The following is a 7,936-nucleotide window of genomic DNA, read 5'->3' on the forward strand; positions in this document are numbered from 1 at the left end:
CAAAAATGGATTGGCTTTTATAAAAGGGGGTTTATTTGGTTACACAGTTACAGTCTCAAGGCCATAAAGTGCCCAACATAAGGCATCTACAATAGGTTACCTTCACTGAAGGACGGCTGATGTTGTCAAAAAACCTCTAGCATCTGCTTGCTCCCAGGTTGTGTTACAAAATGGCATTCTCCAAAATGTCTGTGTCAGCTTCCAATGGCCTACTTCAAAATGTGTCTCTCAGCTGCAGCTACTCCAAAATGTCATTCTCAGTTGCTCTCAGGTCCTTCTGTCTGTGAATTCCTTTATACAACTCCAGTGATCTAATTAACACCCACCCTGAATGGGCAGGGCAACACCTCCTTGGAAATTATCCAATCAAACACTTCACTCACAGTTGACTGAGTCACATCTCTATGGAAACAGTCAAAGAATTCCAGTGTAATCAACACAAATACATCTGCCCCCACAAGACTGCATCAAAGAACATGGCATTTCGGGGCACATAATACATCCAGACTGGCACAGCCTGAGTCACCCCCAGAGAACATCTTTTGTTGCTCAGATGTGGCCTCTTTCAGCCAACTCTGCAAATAAACTCACTACCCTCCCCTCTATGTGGGACATGACTCCCTGGGGTGTAAGTCTCCCTGGCAACGAGGGAAAGGAGACCCAGGGATGAGCTTGGCCCTGCCATTGTTGGATTGAGAATGCCTTCTTGACCAAAAGGGGTGTGATGGTTAGGTTCATGTGTAAACTTGGCCAGGTGATAGTAGCCAGCTATCTGGTCAAGCAAGCACTGGCCTAAAAATTGCTGTGAGGATGTTTGTGGCTGGTTAATAAACCAACAGGCTGGTTTATTAAATTATCAGTCAATTGGTTGCAGCTGTGACTGATGACTTACCGAAGGGCATGTCTTCCACAATGAGAGACTGCAATTGACTGGGTTTAATCCAATTAATCAGTTGAAGACTGATTATCAGCGATTATAAGTGAGATAGATAGAGGACCTACACTTCTTCTTCGGCTGCCCAGCAAAGCATTTCCTGAGGAGTTCATCGAAGTTGCCAGTTCGTTTCCTGAGGAGTTCATTGAACACTTTTGTCAGAGATCCCAGTTCCTTTCCTAGGGAGTTTGTCAAAGTTGCTGGTTCGTTTCCTGAGGAGTTCATCAGACATATTCATTGGAGTTGACAGTTTGCTGACTGCCCTACAGAATCTGGACTCGTGCACATCCATAGTTGCTTGAGTCACTTTTATCTTATATTCATAGATATCTCTCATTGATTCTGTTTTCCTAGAGAACCCTAACTAATACAAGGGGGAAAAGAAATGAAACAAAATTAAGTTTCAGTGGCTAAGAGATCTCGAATCGAGTTTACAGGTCAATCTGGAGGTTATTCTTACACATTATATAGATACAGTATTCCTTTTTAATTTCTGTTGTATTAGAATAGCTAGAAGGAAATACCTGAATCTGTTGAATGGTAATCCAGTAGACTTGATTCTTGATGATGTGTATAACTATATAGCTTTTATCATGTGACCGTGTGATAGTGAAAACTTGGTGACTGACACTCCCTTTACCCAGTGTATGGGCGGATGAGTAATAAAATAATGACAAAAATATATAAATAATAGTGGGGGATAAGAGGTATGGGATGGTTTGGGTATTCTTTTTTATTTATTTTATATATATATATTTTCTCTTTATTTTGGAGTAATGAAAATGTTTGAAAATTGATTGTGGCAATGAATGCACAACTATATTATGACACTATGAGCCATTGATTGTATACTTCGGATGGATTACATGGTGTGTGAGTATATCTCAATAAAATTGCATTTTAAAAAGAAACAATGGAGGGGTTAGACAGTAGATTACACTCAGCTGAAGAGAAATTAGTGAACTGGAAGATTGATCCTAAGAAATTACCCAGAATTTGGCACAGAGAAATAATAGCATATAGAATACGAGGGGTTACGAATTATAGAGTATAAAATGACAATGCCTGACATATATTTAATTGGAGACAGAGAAAAAAGATAATGAAGAAGAGGCAATATTTGAAGAACTAAGAATAAAAAAAAATTTTCCAGAAAAGATATGTCATAAATTCACATATTAAGGAAGCAGAACATATCTGAATCAGATTAAAAGAAATCCACAACTCTGTATTTTTTTATGGAACTTAAGAATACCAAAAACAAATAAAAAATAACCTGACAGAAAAAGAAATCATCAAATAATTACATGGAGGCCAATATTATACTTTTCAACAGCAAGAGTGGAAAGCAGTAACAGTTAAGTAATACTTTGAGAATGAATGCTTCTAATTCATCTCCAAATATATAGAGACAGAGTTTACAAGTAGTATATCTTCTCCATAGGAACTTTTAAAGGATATGGTTCTAGAAGAAAAATTACCCTAGAATTCTGAGATGCAAGAAGCAATCAAGAGGAAAGAAATTATTTTACTTGCTACTGAAATCCCTGAAAGTGTTATGTGGGCATGTATAATAGAGCTAGGTGAGAGATGGTGGTATTGGCATCTATTTTACCATTGCAATTATGGCTACTGATGTACCAATCTGCTTCAGTCTCTACCAATCCCAGAACTCACCCTGATCTATTTCATGTCCTGAGGAAAAGCAGCTTCCACAGTGTATTTGAAGTTCAGTGAGGAGCCATTAGATGTCATATTCCCATTGACTTCCTGGATCACAGTTGCATCTTGGATAGTGAGGATATTTTTGAAAGTACACACCTAGTTCACCTGGGCTTCCAATCCCAGAATCAGCAAGACTTTGTCCCAGCACCCCACACTGTCAGTGTCCATGCAGGTCATGTTGCTCCCAAGCGAGCCAAAGTCATAGTGATACCTACTAGAGCTTGGATAAGGGACACAGTGAGGAATCTTGCCTATGGATTTCAGAATGAAGTTTTTCTAAAGCCTCCTGTGCTCTAAGGACACCACACCCAGCTCACTGTGTAAGACACATAGAATAGTGCAGAGGAGCAGATGATGGAAATGGCCTTGCTTCTAGTTCTGGAGCCATGATCAACTACATAATTTGTGAAGCCCAGTGCAAAATGAAAATTCAGGCTTCTTGTTTAAAAGGAGGAAAAAAGCTGTTAAATATACTAAAATATACAGCTTTTTCCTATCTTCCATGATTTGGTCCTCAACTTCTCATGGTGTTTTTAAATTTGCTATTTAATATTTATCTAAGTAAAGAAAAATAAAAAATTAAAAATTTTCACATGAATTTTACCATTCATCTTCATAATGGGCAATGACAGTTGTAAATGCAAGGGCATTAAACTTCTGGGTAGAATCACTTAAATTACATAATTGATATTTCATGCCTCATAAATGCTTACGAATTTTGTTCTTGCGAAAACAATGGAAACACTGCACAAAAGTAACTCAACTGTTTTTAAGTAACTCAACTGTTCTTATTTCACTGCTTGGTATGGTCATATTCTACCAACACTCCTTATCTTTGACTTATTGTTGAGTAAGGATGGTCTGAAAGGAAAAGGAACTATGGTTGCCCTATCTTCTCCTTTTCTTCTATGTCATTATTTTCAGTGTTAGTGGTTGACTAATACAGGGACATAACACAAGTAAGAATAGGGCTCCTTGGTTTTCATATTCTTAAAATGCCACTGACTTTTTTCTGTGTTTGAACTAAGGTCTGATTTAGATGGAAAATGTGACTTCATGGGGGCTGTAGCACCCCTGCATACTCAGTTGCAGATGTAGCATGCTTACCTTATGCTCATTTTGAGTCCCGCTGAACTCTGTACATTGCAGGTACCCTAGAATGTGTTTTCGTGAGGACTCATGAATGCTTTATGCAAATAAAGTGGCAAGGGACAGCTGACATGCATATATATGACCTGATCTCCTCTGCTCACCCACAAGCTCAATTGCCCTACCAGATTTCACTTGCTATACCCAAGTTCAAAGATACAATTATTACACATTTCAAGACAGCAACAGCAGAGCATTAAATCCGAGTATGGGACCTTTCTGAGTGCAGTGTCATACACTTACTGCATAACTCACACACTCAAAAAACTGACTTTGCCGGGAACTGCCCTTAGGACCTGTGTCTTCCTTCCCTTAGCAATTCCATCTGATGTTGACATCTCTGTTGATAAATTCTAATTTCTTTTCAAATTATTTATAGTCTTAATCTCTTCCTGGCTTTATCTTGTTTTCTTTGGTCTGTTTAAGTGAACAGAATAGAACAATTCTCCATCCTTGGTCCCCCTCCCCACACACACACCACACACACACATACTCACACACAACCAAATAATAATTCCATGCTTGTCCTAGAGAAAATAGAGTAGAAGCTGGGAGAACCATATTGTGCTCTGTTCTAAGCGTACCTGGATCTGAAGGAATCCATAAGGCAGAGTAGATTATAGCTGAGGCAGAGAAGAAAAGTAAGATGAAGTCTTGGGGCCTTTAGAAGAAAAAAACAAATGGGTTGAGAAATTAGATATGGCCCTGGGTATATTATCCTGCTACAGAATAATTGGAAATGGGCTGTATAGAAATTGAATGATATTTAAGTCTAGTTTTTAAGCAAATGCCTGAGAAGGATAGAAGTCTAAGGAAATTGTGGTCTACCTTGTCCAGAGTGCTTGAAGAATTAAAATGCTCACTGAGACAAAAGGGGAAGTTATTCTGCTAATTTCATCCTCAGGCTCAGATGATGTAACATGTAGGACAGTAGTTTTTAAACTTTTTTTTTTTCAGTGCAACACATAGTAAGAAATATACTATATAATATCCTAGTTACACACACATACATAACTCAAATAAAGGTTATGTAAAACAATACACTTATCATGTATAATGCATTCTGAAATTCTCTAGTTCCTTTTTTTTTTTTTTATGTTGACTTTGACTCACTAAATTGATTTCACAACCTGGTAATGGATCTCAACCTGTAGTTTGACACACACTGATGTAGGAGTAATGAATCTAGGTGGCTTTTACCAAGGCAGTTGGGAGGGGGACCCACATTTCAGATACAAAAACACAAGAAAAAATGCTTCATGTTCTCTTTTTAACCAGAGACCATAGCTCTAACACTATAAAGTTTGTAATTCCCCTAATTTCATTTATTGGCCATGGGTTTCCCCTGTGGTAATTTGTAAAAAATGACTATCATTTTGGGATTGAGTTGGTGGATTTCTAAAAAGATTCTTGGTATTTTGTGGCTATTCTCTGATGCAGAGCATGACTTCAGATAAATAAAGGCAGATTCATTTCACCTTCCTTGACTTCAGTCACCTCAGGTTGATGTGTAATAAAAAAATGTTGTGTTATTTCTTGCATTCTGTGTAATGAGTGTAAATTTGTGTTTAATTCTGAAATCATTAAGTCATTTTCAGAAAACCACTAATTATGAGGTGTGTAGCACTGAATTAACATCCTGTATCATTTTGGCCATTATTTGATTTTTTTTTTTAATTTGATGCAGGCGTACTCTTAAATTGTTAAAAATTTTGATAAAATGGGTTTGGTTTATCTTTCTGAAAGTCTGATTGCTAGCCAAGGCTTAAAAATCCAAGTTCTGAGTAGCAACCTATATAACAGTTCTGCATTGTTCACCTCAAATCCCTGATTAAAACTGGCGGAAATACAGTGTTATAGATCTTAAGGTCAAAACCCATTTGTGAAAGGCCCTTAAAAAATAATAATTTCCTTTCTCTGCCTTAAAATTTGAGCTCCTACTGAGCAGGAGAGAATAATTTACTCTTTCATTTAACTGTCCAGTAGTGCAAAGCATTGAACTAATTAAGTTGCTGTATAAATCTGTGCCACACAATTGTTCCCAAAAGCTGGTCTATGGAAATAGGGAATGAGAATCACCCAGGTACCAAGCTACAGATCCCTAAGTCCCAACCAGAGAGATTAGATTTCAGCATTTTTACAAAGCTGATTCTGATTCATAGATTTTGAGACCACTACTCCATTTTGAAACTATTACTGCATTACAAATAATGTAGGCTGATTATAAAATCTCTCTTTGTTTGAAAACCACTACTCTAGGCAATTGCCTTGTTTACCTAAACAGGGGTTAGCCAAATTTGGCCAGTTGACTTTTTTTTGTAAATAAAGTTTTATTGGAACAGTCATGCCCATTCTTTAACTTATTTACTTACTTAAATATACTTATTCAGCTCCCTGCTTATATTCTAGTGAGACGCTTCATTAATTATACCTTCAAGTGTAAGTAACAATAAAGCCAACTAAAACTGACATAAGCAATAAAGGAATATCTTATCTTGCATAACTGGAAATACAGGGGTAGGGTAGACTTCAGGGCTAGTTGGTTCAGCAGTTATTGGCGTTACAAGGGCAAGACAAGACAGAAACTCTATCATTCAGGAAGACTACAATATTTACTATCTGGCCTTTTATAGAAAAATTTTGCTTTATCCTGACCTAAAAGAGAACTTCCTCTGCTAATAGAAGAATGTCATCAGTACTCTCTACCAGGTGCTAGAAGATGGAACACAACAGACACTGAGGTTCTCAAAATGAAAAAGTCCCTTCTCTTGAGCTCCGCATAAGCATTGCCGTGGTCCTTGGCTCCAATTAGGAAGATAGAGGGGAAGGCAGCAAAAGAAAGTCTGAAGTGGGGAGAGAGGAAGAAGAGTTCCCAGAGCTCAAAACACCTGTTTGTGGGCACCTCCTCTGGAGAGCTGTCAAATACTGTGACAGGATATTTATTCAACAAACATGTAGAGAAGTTCTACCATATGCTAGGTACTGGGGAGCAAAGATAGAGCTCTGCTCTTTAAAAACACACTGTCAAGCATAATGAAACTCCCTTACTAGGTCTGGATGCTGCCTAGTCAAGTGCCAAGTGCAGACATACTTGGTAAATAATTATTGATATAATATACTTTCATTCATATGTGTTAAGTATTTACTAAGGGGTACATGCTGGGCTATGCACTAGTGATATAGTGATAAACAAAATAGACATGTTCCTTGCTCTCTTGAAGCTTATATTCTAGTGAGGGGTTGTGTTAATTATAACTCCAGCTCTAAGTAACAACAAATCCAACTAAAATTGGATTAAACTAAAGAAATGTTATCTTGCATAACCAGAAGTACAGAGAAAGTATAGGCTCCGGGGTTGGTTGGTTTAGCAGCACAAAGATGTCAACAAGGATCCAAGATATTTTCATCTCTTTTCTCTGCCTTCCTGATTGTGCTGGGTTTTTTTCCCCCTCAAGTTAGTTCCCTTTGCAGTTTCAATATGGTTGCTACAGGTCCAGGTATCACCTTCAGATATGTCAATATTCAGAGGGAGAAAGTGGTCATTTCTTCCTGTGGCTTTCTTAAGACAAAGACATCTTTTCCAGAAACTGTCCAGCACACTTTCTCTGATGATTCATTGACCAGAATTGGAATATGGGACTGTCAGGCTGCCAGGTGTTGAGGTGATCAATTAGGACAATCAACCAAACTAAAAGTAACAATCAAGCTTTTATTCACTTACTGACACAGTGTAGGCAATAAGCAAAATAAAAGTTTTGGCTTTCCAGTGTATTCCATTTTTCCTGTGGAATGGCACCTGGGTGAGGCTCCTACTATTTATGGGCCTGGGGCACCAGGAGAGAATGAGACAATGGGAGGGTTAGAAGTGGAAAAATATTGAGTCTGAGTGGAGAAGTGCCTCAAGCAAGGGCTTCTCCCTCCATAACCTGGTCCTGGTGGAGGCACCTGGGAAGTGTCTCTGAAACATCATCCCTTCCCACTAACTGAGGATCTGGGTTAGGAAAGCAGACATGCATTTGAGGGGGTCTAAATCCTTGGCTGCAATGCATTCCAGAAAACTGCAATGCACTGGCTGTTCACCAAGTCTGGTGTGGGAAGAGCAGATTACCCTCATGAGGATTTCCAGGA

Source organism: Choloepus didactylus, chromosome 6 (genome assembly GCF_015220235.1).
Source record: "Choloepus didactylus isolate mChoDid1 chromosome 6, mChoDid1.pri, whole genome shotgun sequence".
Classification (NCBI taxonomy): domain Eukaryota; kingdom Metazoa; phylum Chordata; class Mammalia; order Pilosa; family Megalonychidae; genus Choloepus; species Choloepus didactylus.